The sequence below is a fragment of the Lissotriton vulgaris genome, chromosome 6 (genome assembly GCF_964263255.1).
Source record: "Lissotriton vulgaris chromosome 6, aLisVul1.2, whole genome shotgun sequence".
In the NCBI taxonomy this organism is placed as follows: Eukaryota; Metazoa; Chordata; class Amphibia; order Caudata; family Salamandridae; genus Lissotriton; species Lissotriton vulgaris.
In genome coordinates, this window is record NC_141694.1 from 1,232,551,290 (window position 1) to 1,232,565,364 (window position 14,075).

Below are 14,075 nucleotides of genomic sequence, written 5' to 3' on the forward strand. Positions count from 1 at the left end.
AGTGGAAGTGACAGCCCAGTATACCAAGCTACATCAATGAGTGACTGGGAGTGGGTTCCACAAGAGCATGGGGCACATCAATGGGACAGGGTGAGCCGGAGTAGAGGAGGGGCCTGCTCAAAATCACAAAATGGGGAGAGGATGTAGCCTACCGGCTAGGGCGGTCAATCTCAAATCTGAGTAACTGAGTTGCGAGTCTCGACAATGACGCTCAACATCCTATGATTCTGGGCAAATCACTTAATCTCCCTGTACCTAACAAAAATAAATGTGTACTTGTGTAACGCAACTGGTGCTCATTTAAAGCGCTCTGATACCTTTGGGTCAAGTTTGCGCTATATAAAACTCCGACAAAAAAGTTACATCAGTGATAGGGAACCGTTTTTTCCCTCAGTCTTTCATTATCCTAATGATGCTAAAAAGAGTTCAATTGGGTAGAAATACATTCTTATTAATAAAGCCAACCCCAACCACTGGGGTGCATTTTAAACATGAGTTTTTGCTCTTTAGACCAAGCACTTTTAAAATATACTTCCTACTGGTATGGATGACATGTGATTCCTACACCTTATAATCCTCATAGTCTTATTTAACATTTTCTATAGACTAATTTACACATGTAGGATGTGTAGTCTCAGTATAGTGCGTGTGATGTAAAGTGCTCTGACATCCTACACTGGTATGAGTAGCTCAATAAAATATATTAAATGCATGTGAGGGAGGGGCTACGGAGAGACGAGGGTCAATGTTGGAGGGTGGGAGTGAGGGAATCCATGAAGAAGGAGGTAATTGATGGGGTGCCAAAAAAGACTGTTGCACTGGGCGCATTAGCGCTAAAGTCGGCCCTGACAAAAAACCCCTTCCAGATACTAAATCGTTATCCGTTTCTAAACCCATACTAGGAGTTCAAAAATCTTTTCTGACTCCTAGGATGGAATTAGTACATCTGAAAAAGACAATTTTACAGTCACAAACGCCAAATCAGAGAGTTTTCACCCCAAACAAATGTTTAAACAATCTGGCCCCTAGAGTCTAGTGTCCATATTCTCTGTTCTCACAGTGATCAAATAGGATATAAGGAGAGAAAATTTGGAAAGTAATGATCATGGCCAAAAATCAGCTAGAGGTGTTAATGAGGTACTTGTGGAACATGCTGTGTAAATATACCATAGTGTACTGGAAGTCAAGCTGACATTCATGTGTTGTGCGGCAAGCATACACTTTAGGTTTGAACAAGACACTCCTAATGCACCTTTTATCTAAAAACGAATTTCACTTCCACGTGTTGAGTAAAATGGTAAGTCTTAACAGTAGTATTGAAAAGCAGACCAGATCAGCAATCTGGAGGCCATTCCAAGACCTGACCGTAGAAGTACACAATGAGCGTCTTGCGGTCACATATATGATATCGGAAGTGTTTAATTTCTGGGCGAATTGTATTTACCCAAAAGAGAATCAGACATGATTTGTCTCCAGTTTCAGTTTGCCTTGAAATGTGAATCACTGGTCCTATTGACCCGACAAACTAATGAATGAAATCAATTTGTGAGAAGCAGTATATCCATTCTTGTAAAAAAAAGAACAATCAATTTCAAATGGATGGATTCATGACTAAATTTAACCTATATGTGAAAAAATTAGGTAATTTCTAAAATTAAAATAAATCACCAGTAATTTAGCAAATTAAATATGACTAAGCACCATCTTTCAATTCATAGTATGGATGAATGGCAATTAAAGTTTACATTTTAAGCCATTTTAATCCAATTTTAAGATTTTCTTGCTAAAAAAATGCAATAAACGTAAGGCAGAACTGTTTTGACATTAAGAGTATCAATATCGTTGATTAAGTCTGTTCAAAACTTTTTACCATTCTGTGGATTTTTAGGGCATGAAGTGCATCAGTGAAAAGTTCTTATATATAACTGCTTGGACGTATATTTGCATTGGAGATTGTGAATTGTTTTTCAAATAATGCAAACATGGGGGACATAAGAGGGTGGAGATATTTATACATAAAAAGAGAAATGTCCTCCTTTTTTGATTGATGCACATATGTTTTGTGCACAGTGCTTCATAAATATGGCCTGTTTTGTTTTGCACCTTAGATACCCAGCTTAAGATATTAGGGTTCCTAAAGCATGCTATGAACTGAACTTGAATAAAATGATATTTTTATTTGGATTTAGTATCTTAGATTTAGTAATGTAATTGAGTGTTTTTTTGTAGGAAAATTATTGCAATGAACAAGCAAAGGTGTTGCAAATTTTTGAGCATAGTGTTATTGAGTATTATACTTATAGTTTTGGTTAGCCTACTGTTATGCTTAACCTCGCCAATTGGATATGCTTTATCACAATTAGGGAATAGTGAACTAACCACTGTGCACAACAATATGGTATACATGAAACTAACACATAAAGATTGGCCTGTATGTAGGTTTAAAAAATATAATTTCACTGATCAGTTAGCAGAATATTCAGAAATCACAAGAATACGTAATTGTTAAGTATGTACTTTTTTACTTGCTTCTGTTTCAGAGGGAGTGATGGACTTGCCACTTCCTTCTATTTATTCTTTACCATGTAATATGTTCATCAACCTCCATCTTAATCGAGAATTCCAAGCGCCCTACCTCACCGACTTTAATATTTCTTTGGAACCTGTTCCTAAAACTGAGAATCTGATACCTGTTTCTAATCATTTGAGACTAATTATGCATATTCAATCTAATCTGACATCTAACAAGACTTTATTTTTTTTTTAGAGTAAGTTGAGCGAGGAGGAGCATGAGTTCATTAAAGAATATAATAGAAGAGTGAAAATAATTAGAAATTGGGAAGACATGAAGGAGATAAACTTGCAAGAAAGGGAAGAAGAGGACTTTAGAAGCTTAAGATTTCACCCTAGACTAAGAATGGAGCATATGAGGAAAGGAGTGATGTGTACAGTGTTTGAAAAGTGTTTGAAAAGTCTGAAAATAATGAGCCAATTGAAATGGTTGGCAGTGAGTGTGAAGAGAGTTACATGGTTGAAGCTGCTATCTCACCTTAGTCTTTTCTCGTGTTTACTTTACGGATTAAGCAAATTAAAGGAATGTTGTGTAGCTCAAGAGAGTGAAGTGGTTTTGGACAAATTATGTTAGATTGTGTTAGATGTGCTTGGTGCTATGACACTTTCTGTCGGTGTGACTTTCAATGATGTGAAGATTCGAAAGCTATCTATATTACTGGTTCGTTTGGATTTTAACACTGCTGGTGCATTAACTCAAATTAAGAATGAGCTAATGGCAATGCATGCGATGATGATGTAAAACCGTCTTGCTTTGAATATTTTGATTGCGAATGAGGGCAAAGTTGTTGTGTGTTAAAGGTTCATTAGTCTTGCACCTTCATTCTGCAAAATAGCAAGCTTATTAATTAATGCATTGGTAACACAACTAATATTTTGCATGGGGCAAAGGCGCTTGAAGAGTAATGGTTGTGGGAATCAGTTGGTGCACGGTTCAGTGAAACTGAAAAGGATTTGCAAAGGTTTGAAAGTGGTTTGGAAATATTGGTGGGAGTGTACCTAGGAAAGTTTTAACACACCAGTTATTATTATTTTATGTCTAACTAGCAGCCCGTCCCGACATTGTCCGGGTATGAATTGCTGCCGGCCAGTAGTATATTGTTTTGTAGGATTTCGTTTTGATAGCATTTCTTATCTGTGACAGGCCTGTGAAACGCTCCGATTTACAGTGCACTGCTGATGCACTTACGAGTGCGCCTTCAGTAGTGTGTGAACTCGAGTTTCCCTACTTTATTTTTCCTTGCAATATTATATAGCGCGAACTCGACAACATGGCATGAGCACAATTTACATTATAGAAGAACACATTCATTTGTGGTAGGCACGGTGAGACAAAGCGATTTGCCTGGAATCACAGGATGTTGAGCTAATGCCGAGATTCGAACGTAGCTCCCCAGCTCTAAAGTTCGCAATTCTAGAACTTGTGGCGTGAGGTGTGTCTAAAAGTGTATGTCGGTGCTGGCCATCAATGAGAGAGACCTGTGCATTTTTCAAATGGGTGGTGAAAAAATATGAGTATGTTGCTGGAGATGTGGGCCGTCGTGCCCCCAATGTACTTACCGGGGGAGGGTAAACACCCATTATTCCGCAACTTTCTTTCCGCATACCATGACTCTGCATACTTTCATTACGAAAGTACCATGACTGCGCAATGCCATTATAACGCATGGCTTTACATTTTATATGCTTTTACCACGCATACATTTACAACAAAATTTGTTGTAAATGCATAAATGGTAAAAGCATGTTTTTTTTAATGTTTGGATAAGGTAAGTATGGGTATAGGGGTATATGTTTTGGGGTTCTGAGGTATATGTTTTGGGGTGTTTGGGTTTTTTAAGGGTTCAGATATAGTTTTGGGTTATGGGGTACAGGGGTACTTTTTGGGTTTAGGGATAGGTATGGGTTTTTGGGTACAGGGGTATTTTTAGGGTTCAGGGCTAGGTTTGGGTTTTGGGGTATAGGGGTATTTTAGGGTTCAGGGGTAGGTTTGGGTTTTGGGGTACAGAGGTATTTTAAGGGTTCAGGGCTAGGTTTGGGTTTTAGGGTACAGGGGTATTTTTAGGGTTCAGGGCTAGGTTTGGGTTTTAGGGTAGAGGGGTATTTTAGGGTTCAGGGGTAGGTTTGGGTTTTGGGGTACAGGGTTATTTTTAGGGTTCAGGGCTAGGTTTGGGTTTTGGGGTATAGGGTTATTTTTAGGGATCAGGGGTATGTTTGGGTTTTAGGGTACAGGGGTATTTTAACGGTTCAGGGCTAGGTTTGGGTTTTGGGGTACAGGGGTATTTTAGGGTTCAGGGCTAGGTTTGGGTTTTGGGGTACAGGGGTATTTTAGGGTTAGGGGCTAGGTTTAGGTTTTGGGGTACAGGGGTATTTTTAGGGTTCAGGGGTAGGTTTGGGTTATGAGGTACAGGGGTATTTATAGGGATCAGTGCTAGGTTTGGGTTTTGGGGTACAGGGGTATTTTTAGGGTTTAAGATAGGATTGGGTTTTGGGGTACAGGGTATATTTCTAGGGTTAAGACGGGTTAATGTTTAAGGGTGTTGGGGTATTTTAAGGAGTAAGGGTGGATTATGATTATGGGGTGCAGGAGTATTTAAAGGGAGCAGGGTGGGATTAGTACACGATATGAGACATGGCATGAAGCGCGGAACGTACCACACGCCCCCAGCTTTTGTCACGCCCCCAGCACACGCCCACAGCACAAGGCAGACACGCCCACAAGGGACTACTTTGCTGGCACGGTTCTTTTACCTTTTAAATGTATATGGTGGGCGTCTGCATAGCCTATGTCCTTCTGCTGCAACTGCCCTTTCCAACACTGTATTTGGTGTTGTGATTGGTGCTGTGGTTCCTGAGATTACCCACCTCAAAGGTTTGGGCTCTCTCTTTATTATATTAGTATGGATTGGTTTCATTATTTTTACTACATTCTTTCAAGCAATTTGTTTAAAGCAGGGTTTGAATTGTGGGTGTGGAAAAAAAGGTGTCAGCAACGTCTGCAAGAAAGCAAAAGAGAGCTGATTAAATTGTGCTGAGTAAACCCTAAGACTTGTGCCTACGATGATATAAAAACTTAAGAAGAATCAAGACACAAGAAGGTGAAGATGATGGAAACTATATTGTAAATATAGTAGTGGGATTTGTATTGATTGATTCATAATGAAAGGGGGGATTTGATAAAAATATTTTGGATTAATAAATAATGTTTGCTCAATAACATGAATGTATGCACTGAAGTAAAGAATGCTGCCCTTTACAAGTCTGTGTTTACTTCACATTGGCCAAACAACCTAAACTAGATTTTACTTCATCTTGTATTTCTGTGCATCCATGTTTTTGTCTCACACATCAGAATGTGTAGAAATACTTTTTGCGTTGTTTTTGGTGAACTATGAAGGCTTCTTCCATAGAAATGTAACTGTGCAAGGCATTTTCCTGTCTGCTACTGCAAGCCTATTCATTACATGGGGTTGTCATTGTTCTGAGTGTAACTAGATTTGTAATGTTACATCCAATGAAATTTAGTCAAAATGCATTAATATTAATTAAGGGTATGATGTTAGGATGATGCCAACAGGAGTTTTTATGTAAATTGTGCCATAATTCACTGGATGACCCATTGGCTTCTTTGTAATCAGACTAAAAGAGTTTCCCATATTGGTGCAAGTAGTTTTTCAATTTTAGTTATCTGTTGAACAGTTTGCTTCCAACACTAAGTGGCCTATTCCGATGTCGGTCGGACTCCGACATCGGCCAGGAGCTGTAACCGACCGGCCTGCTGTCATCGGTTACAGCCCTGGTGGTACGATGCGGCAGAACAGGGTTCGGTCGCATTCGTATACTTTACAATGCAAGCATGCATTCCGAGCGGAATGCATGCCTGCATTGTTGAAAGCAGGGCTGCAGTTCATCCCTGCACCCTGTGGCCGGCACCCCTAGGTGCCTGCTACCGGGTGCAGGGATCAACGGAGGGGCATCTGGTGGCCTCACACCCATGGGGGCTTTGCTGGGGGCCCCCAGAGACAGCTTCCGACTGCCTTTTCGTGCCGGACAGACCGTCACAAAAAGGCAGTGAAAAGCTGCCATTGTACGTACTCCCTCGGTCATAAAGAGGCGACCGGGGGAGTACTGAGGGATTTCCAGACTGCGGACAGGCTCTCCGAGCCTGTCTTCCGCAATCCGGAAATCCGAGTCGGATTCCTTTCCAACTGAGCCCATCGGAATGGCTTGGTCGGAACGGAATCTGGGCAACAGTGACCAATTCGGTCGGAAGGGCTCCGAACATAGTTCGGAGCCCTTCCGGCCGAAATCAGAATCGGCCCCTTAGCAGAGCAGTTTACAGTTGAGACTCTGCGCAAAGTGAACTATTGAAGGCTTAGAAACAAAGGTGTTCTGTTTCTTAAGGTAAAAAGCTGGTGAGGTGAGCTCGTCATGCATGACTAAGATAAGTGTGTAGTCTATAAATCAAACATTTTGATCATGTAAAAGCTGATTAAGCCGTCACTTAGACATTGATACATGTATTTACCAGTGTCATATGCATTTACTACACCAACCCTGTTTTACAGGAATTGCTCTAGGCCAGTATTTCCCAAACTATGGGTTGGGACCCATGGTGGTGAGCCAATTTTTGATGGGTCGCGAAAGTACAAGCAATAAATAAAGATGACTTTAAATGACTTTAAATTCTGCATTTATCTTGTCACATTTGCTGCTCTTCAGAGACAGAAGTCAAATGTTAGGTTATATGTACTGACAAAATGCAGCTTATGTTTACAAACTCCTTTCATTTTGCAGTTAGAGAAAGAATAGTAAAGTGAATTATGTGACAGTCTTGCTTGGTTACACGAGTGAGAAAGGAAAAGCTGTAGGATGTAATTTTTTCGTAACACACAACAAATGGTAAATACATGTGAACTGTACACCTTCAGCAGTTAGGAAAGCAAAAATTAAGCACTTTTTTTTTGCAATTCTGAAGAGTGATGGGAACAAAGATTTTAAAAGGATCAGAATAAACCAAGACACTTTACTTACTGATGCACAAATAATAAAACACTCACTGGAACCCGATTTACACATATTATTTGTAAGGAATATAGTTTTATCTGTGAAAGTGTATGTCTGCACAAATTTCACTGGAAATGAGCTGTCGGTAAATGACAATGCGCTACCACACAATGGTTTATTACATTACAAAATCGCCTGCCTCATGTCCATTAAAGCTAGATAGGTCACAAAAGTTTGACATTCTAAAAAGTGGGTTGTGGTCCTAAAATGTTTAGGCAGTACTATCCTAGGCTATAGGCATTTGCATACACCTTTGCACCCAAAGGGTCATTCCACATCACAAAAGAGCAAAGATGCTGCAGGCTAACACTACACATTTTGTGGTGTTCTCTCATTTGTATGGACCTCCTAGCAATTCCTTTACCACTACTACTAAGAAATGTGGAGGGGTAGATAGGGGTTCGAGAGATGCACTATGTGCCTCATGAGAAGTAAAATGCAGTTAGTGCATGAGCCAATGGTGCTTAAAGTTTGGGTGTAGGGGCCTCAGGGACCACGAGGCATTCTCCTGCATGCAGGTTCTATCAACGACTGCATCTACCGTGGCGGGGATCCACGCTCTGTTCAAAATAAGGCTGTTCAATTGACCTTGAAAGACAAGAGCGGTGGTCTCAAATTGCCGCTCCCTCTTTCACTGCTGCTCGGTCGCCCGTGGAATCAGTGGAATCAGTTTGATTCTGCACTGGGGCAGCACATTTCCATTCACATTACAGTCTATGCCAGTGATACTCAAAGTACAGCCTGGGGGCCGCTTGCGGCCCTCTTGACCTTTACATGGGCCCCCCTCTGATGAACAGCGTTAATGTTTGTGAGTACCCATGGTCTACACGATGATGGTGTGCATGTCACAGGCCACGGCTGAACACAAGATACATTTCTTGTGGCACCTTTTCTTTTAAGACCCACAAAGGGCACTATATTTAGGTACCATGTACCAAATAAAAAAACAAGTTATCTAACATATTTATTTATTTATTTATTATGAGTTTTTATATAGCGATGGCTAGACCCGGAGGTATCAGAGAGCTTTACATGAGGATCAGCAAGTTACATGTTACAAAATTACAAAAGTGACAGGAGCCAAGAATAAACAAAAGGAGAAAAACACAGAATATATAATAACAAGAGATATTAACGCATAAGCTGGAAAGGGGAGGAAGCCACAGGATCGCGGAGGGAGGAGGCAGGGAAGGGAAGGAAACCAACGGGGAGACTAGGAAAAACTATGTCCAATGTCCGGCTGGGTAGGTGACGGCCGAGGGGGTGAACCAAAGCCTAAATCCTCTATAGCTGCCTAAACAGCTCCACCGGGCATCGCCTTGTTGTTCGGTCTCCGTGGTGAGTCCAATCTTCATGGTTTCCATATCAGGTGTCTTTTAAAAATAGCTTGTAAAAATTGTGTTTGGACGAATGCCGTGATGCGTCCTGAGGTGGAAGTCAAGAAGCCAAGCGGAAGCTGGGTAAAGATGTACAGTGGAGGAGATGGAGACGGTGGTGCTGTCACCATTTGTACAGGTGGAGGATAACTTGAGCACACAGTATGCCAGCACAGAGCACTTGCAGGCACGAATCACTCATTGGCACTGGCAAATAGTGGGATAGGAGCACGTAAGCCAACTATCTGATTCTGTGGTACAAACTGGATATAACTGTGCTACGACCTATCTCTCTCCTACCTTACCTTGCGAAAGTGTCCGAAAAAATAGCCAATAAACAACTTATGGCTCACTTAGAATCTAATAAATCCCTGCACAGCTCCCAATCTGGTTTCCGAAAGAACTACTCCACTGAGACAGCCCTCCTGAGAGCGACTGAAACTCTACGGGCAGGAGCTGACGAGGGCCATACCATGGCACTTATTATGCTGGACCTCAGTGCTGCGTTTGACACTGTAGCACACTCCATCTTGCTACAGTGTCTAAACAAAGCTGGGGTCACCAAGGCAGCACTGGGATGGCTAAAAGCTTTCCTCACAGACCGCAGCTTCCAGGTTCAGAGAGGCACTCTCCTCTCAGACAGCATTGCCCTAGAACAGGGGGTGCCTCAGGGCTCTGCCCTGAGCCCCACTCTGTTCAACCTTTACATGGCCCCGCTGGCAGATGTGGTTCAATCGTACGGCATAAAATTAGTATCCTACGCCGACGATACCCAACTGCTCATCTCCCTATCCCAGGCACCCACCTTAGCAGCCGCCAACTTCAAAACCTGCATGCAGGAGCTTGCAGGCTGGATGAACCAACATTGCCTGAAGCTCAATGGCTCTAAAACAGAGGTTCTTGTGATAGGAGGAAACACGGCTAGCTGGACTCAGGAATGGTGGCCTCCTTGTCTGGGTCCTCTACCTACCCCTTGCAAGGAAGCAAAGAACTTGGGTGTATGGGTTGATCCCAAACTCTCCTTTGATAGCCACGTCCATAAAGTAGTAGGGAAATGTTTTGGGGTGCTGAAGACCCTAAACCGGACTCTGGACCTTCTTCCTTTAGAGGCCAGACGCACCATGACCCAAGCTCTAGTCACCTCCCGTATTGATTACGGAAATGTGCTACTTTTAGGGACAACTGAAAAGAACGTCCGAAGGCTGCAGGTTCTACAAAACACGGCAGCGCGGCTATTCCTTAGGTTACCTAAAAGAGCAGCCTCCAAGCCCACCTTGGCTGCTCTACACTGGCTTCCCATAAAAAAGAGGATCCTATTCAAAGCGCTCCTAATATGCTACAGGATAACCTCACAGAAAGCCCCTGAATACCTGAAGGATCTAGCCATCCCGTGCGAGCCCAATAGAGCACTTCGCTCCATGGGAACTGGTCTTCTTAAAGTCCCCCGGATAAGAAAGGCCAGAATGGGTGGCCGTTCCTTCCGCGTGATGGCAGCCAACAACTGGAACTCTCTCCCAATGAACATCAGACTAGCAGAGTCGGAACCATATTTAGGAAACTTTTAAAAACCCACCTATATACCCTCTAGGTCTTTCACTTTCTTCCTGCTGCTCTCTCCACAGCGCGGGGACACGCCGGGATGGCGTCACCAGGCGCTTTATAAACCCCTTTATTATTATTATTATTAAAAGGTGGAACATGCAAACTGTGCTCAGCCCCTCATGGGAGCAAGCACTAAAACTGGTGCAAATGCTATTGGCACCAATTTTAACCCCTTTTCACGCGTTGCAATAGCCTTATATTTGTAAAGAACAAAACAGATGGGTTTTACATGTAACATGTGACGTTGGTAAACAATGTCGACCTGTTCTGACCAGGTAGCCCGACTTGAACCAGGCTATACAGTATTATTGCAAAGTGCATATTTCAATCTGGGAGTTGTCCAGAATCACAGAGATAACACATTAGAAGTGATTTCCCCTCCGCTTAGTAAAAGATCTTGAACTGATCCTGTGAAAATGCAGCAATGTATGTAGTACAGTTTCACAGCCGATCATTTGGTGGTGCTGATTCTGACAACAATATGTGTGCTAGAATTCTTACCGTAAATTCACTAATATCAATACCCTAGCAACGTTTCCTTTGCTTCTGAAATGAGTGGTGGGCTGCATATATACACTCTGCAGTTTGACTTTCCAAGTGCTCATAAATACAAGGCATCAAACAGGGCAGGGTGTGAGTAATGCACTCTGCCCCTCGCAGGAGGGATTGCAAGCCACGGCTCTTGGCAGAATGTAGGAGGGGTGTCAAATGCCAAACCACAGACAGGTGGGCGAACATCATCGAGCATGTGTAGGAGTGCAGACGTTGATATGCAAGGTGAGATACAACTTACCACTGGATTATCTGAATGCGTGGGCATGGAATTTTGTATAGCTCAGACCTGGCCATAAGGTAGAGCTGTGCTGTAAGAATTCAAAGGCAAAGACACAAAGTGTGAATCGAGCGGTAGTAGCGCAATTGGATTGGTACTGCATCGTGATGTAGTGTTCTTTAACCCCTTGCCTGCTGATGACGAGCCCAGCTCGTCATGAGGCACTGTGGAGCTGTGCTCATGACGAGCTGGGCTCGTCATAACGGCAGCGCCACTCCCCGCGCGGTGAATTCCACACCTGTGCGGACGTTCTACAGGAGTGGGCGGGGTCATGACGAGCCCAGCTCGGCATGAGCACAGCTGCACTGTGCCTCATGACGAGCAGGGCTCGTCATGAGCACAGCTCGCGGCCCCCCTCCCCCCGCACAGGAGGGGAATTACCCCGTGGTTAAGGGGTTAAAGAGGTGTGTCTTCAGCTCTTTCCTAAACTGGATCACAGCTAGTGATACAAGAACCACATGCCATGAAAGAGATCAGTACTATAGTATACCTGAGGGACAGTGCGCGATATACCCTGGGTGACACAATCTTTCACCCTTTCCTAAAGTAAACCTTTCCAGACTATCGGACAAAAAGTGTCCCAGGTGATCATAGGGCTCAAACGGAAACAAGCATTGGCAATGCCAGTAGTTCTGGCTCATGAAAGCACTGTCAAGCCAGACCTAACAATACATGTACGCTGCCTGCCCTGCCCAATCTGTGCTGCTGTCTGGGAGGATCACAATAAATTGTGTAGTTATCTACAACACTTTAATAGCAGTGCAATGGCATGTTTGTGCACCTAAAAGTTCAAGCTCAGCAGCTGGATAAATAAACAAAATGATCACAGCTGTGTGAACTGCAAGTAATTTTTGTAGAAGCATACACCTTCGGCCCAATCAAAAATGGTACTTTTGACTCCTCACATGTAGGCGGGGCCGAAGCCCCTCTCCTGGTGATACTCGCATAATTGTCAGGCAACATCACCACTGTCAAGTCGGACCATAAAACGGGGCAACACGGAGCAGGCAATCAGGAGGAAAGTGACTTATGAAAACCATTTTTAGGTCTCGCTGGTACTGCATCCGAAGGATGCGTCCAGCTGGAGACTTTTAGTTGCCCGTCTCGGGGGAATGAGGGACAAGAGGGTGCCACGCGCTTCTCTTGTGCTGGATTTGACTGCGTGCACGCGCACCCACACTCACGCATGCGCACATACACAGCCACACGCATGCACAGCGCAGGATTTGACTGCGTGCACATGCACCCACACTCACGCATGCGCACATACACAGCCACACGCATACACAGCCACGCGCATACACAGGCACACCCCCCCGTCGCCGCCGCACCTACACACACACTAGCGCAGCTACACGCACACACAGAGAACCCCCCAGACACACACACCAGCGCACCTACACACACGCACGCACACACACACGCGCGCACACACATACACACATGCTACCCCCCGCTCCCGAATACAGTCCCACTTACTGCCAATCCGGTGTTCTGTAGCCTCCGCGGGGCTCTCCCTCGGGCATGGGAGCCCCGCGTCACCACTGCTACTCGGGCCAGGAACTCCGTAGACGCTGATTCGCGCACAAGACGGAAGTCCCGCCCCCACGCTAAGTTTCATTTTCAAGAGTGCGCGCGCACATCTTGTCTATTCCTTGCAGCTGAAATGGAGAGTCAGTTGGAGTGTGCGGAGCCTGCAGAAAGTCAGTCTCAAGAACAATTAAGAGGTAAGTTATATACCTCGACATTCTTTTCAGTTCAGGCATTAAAAACAATTTCATTGAAATCAATCTAAGTATATGAATTAATAGAAAGGGAAACGCCAATCACGTGGGACTGTCAAATGTATTCTGTTCCACTAAGCAACACACTGAAACAGTTATAACGGCAATTAAATTGAATATCTCTTTATTGAAATACTTTTCCAATAAGTGGCGAATGAAAGCCCCGAAAAGAAGAGACGTGGACGGCTTATTGTCTCCGAGGCACAAATGCAATTTAAGTGATATACAAGTGTGAGATCGGAATTTTATGTCATTGCTTAGGAAACTCGCCGGCATTTTATATTGGCTGGAATTAAGTTCAGTTCACTCACGTCCCACGAGTTCTGGGGAATCCAGAGTAATAAAGGTTTTATTGCCCCTGGCCTTACATTACCTAATGCCATTTGACTAGGCAGCAGTGACAAGGAGGGTGGGGCCCAGGACCAACGCTGTGACACAGGGCTGTGATTTCAGTAGGAGACACAAATGTCAATTGATGTTCATTATTATAAATTATTAGGTATGCAGATGTAAAGAGAACACTGCTACCTACGCTTCCCTACACCCCCCCACATTTTAATTCCTACCAGTGAATTGCTGATCTGAGTAGGACCCACTGTGCATTAGGTGCAGACCTATTTTAAAGTGACTGGGGTAAAAAGTGGAGGTTTTTTAAGGCAGTAGTGTGACAATCGTCAGGATGTGTTTTGCATTTACCTTTTCCCTAATAATGCCGAGGTCTCTTGCGGAAACATCAGTATGCTTGGAGAGTACGAGCCTTATTTCACGTTGGTTATTATTAGCCTCTAGATTTTAGTACTTAGTGGTGGAGACAGGAATGCTTCTGAGGTCAAGCCTGCTAAC

The 14,075-nt window shown here is 43.6% G+C and overlaps 1 protein-coding gene across 2 annotated transcripts in view; it reads right to left on the reverse strand.

Annotated features, from left to right (window-relative positions):
- The window catches only part of TAGAP (T cell activation RhoGTPase activating protein), a 462,232-nt gene that overhangs the window by 116,753 nt on the left and 331,404 nt on the right, over positions 1-14,075 (reverse strand). The gene's annotated exons all lie outside the window — the stretch shown is intronic.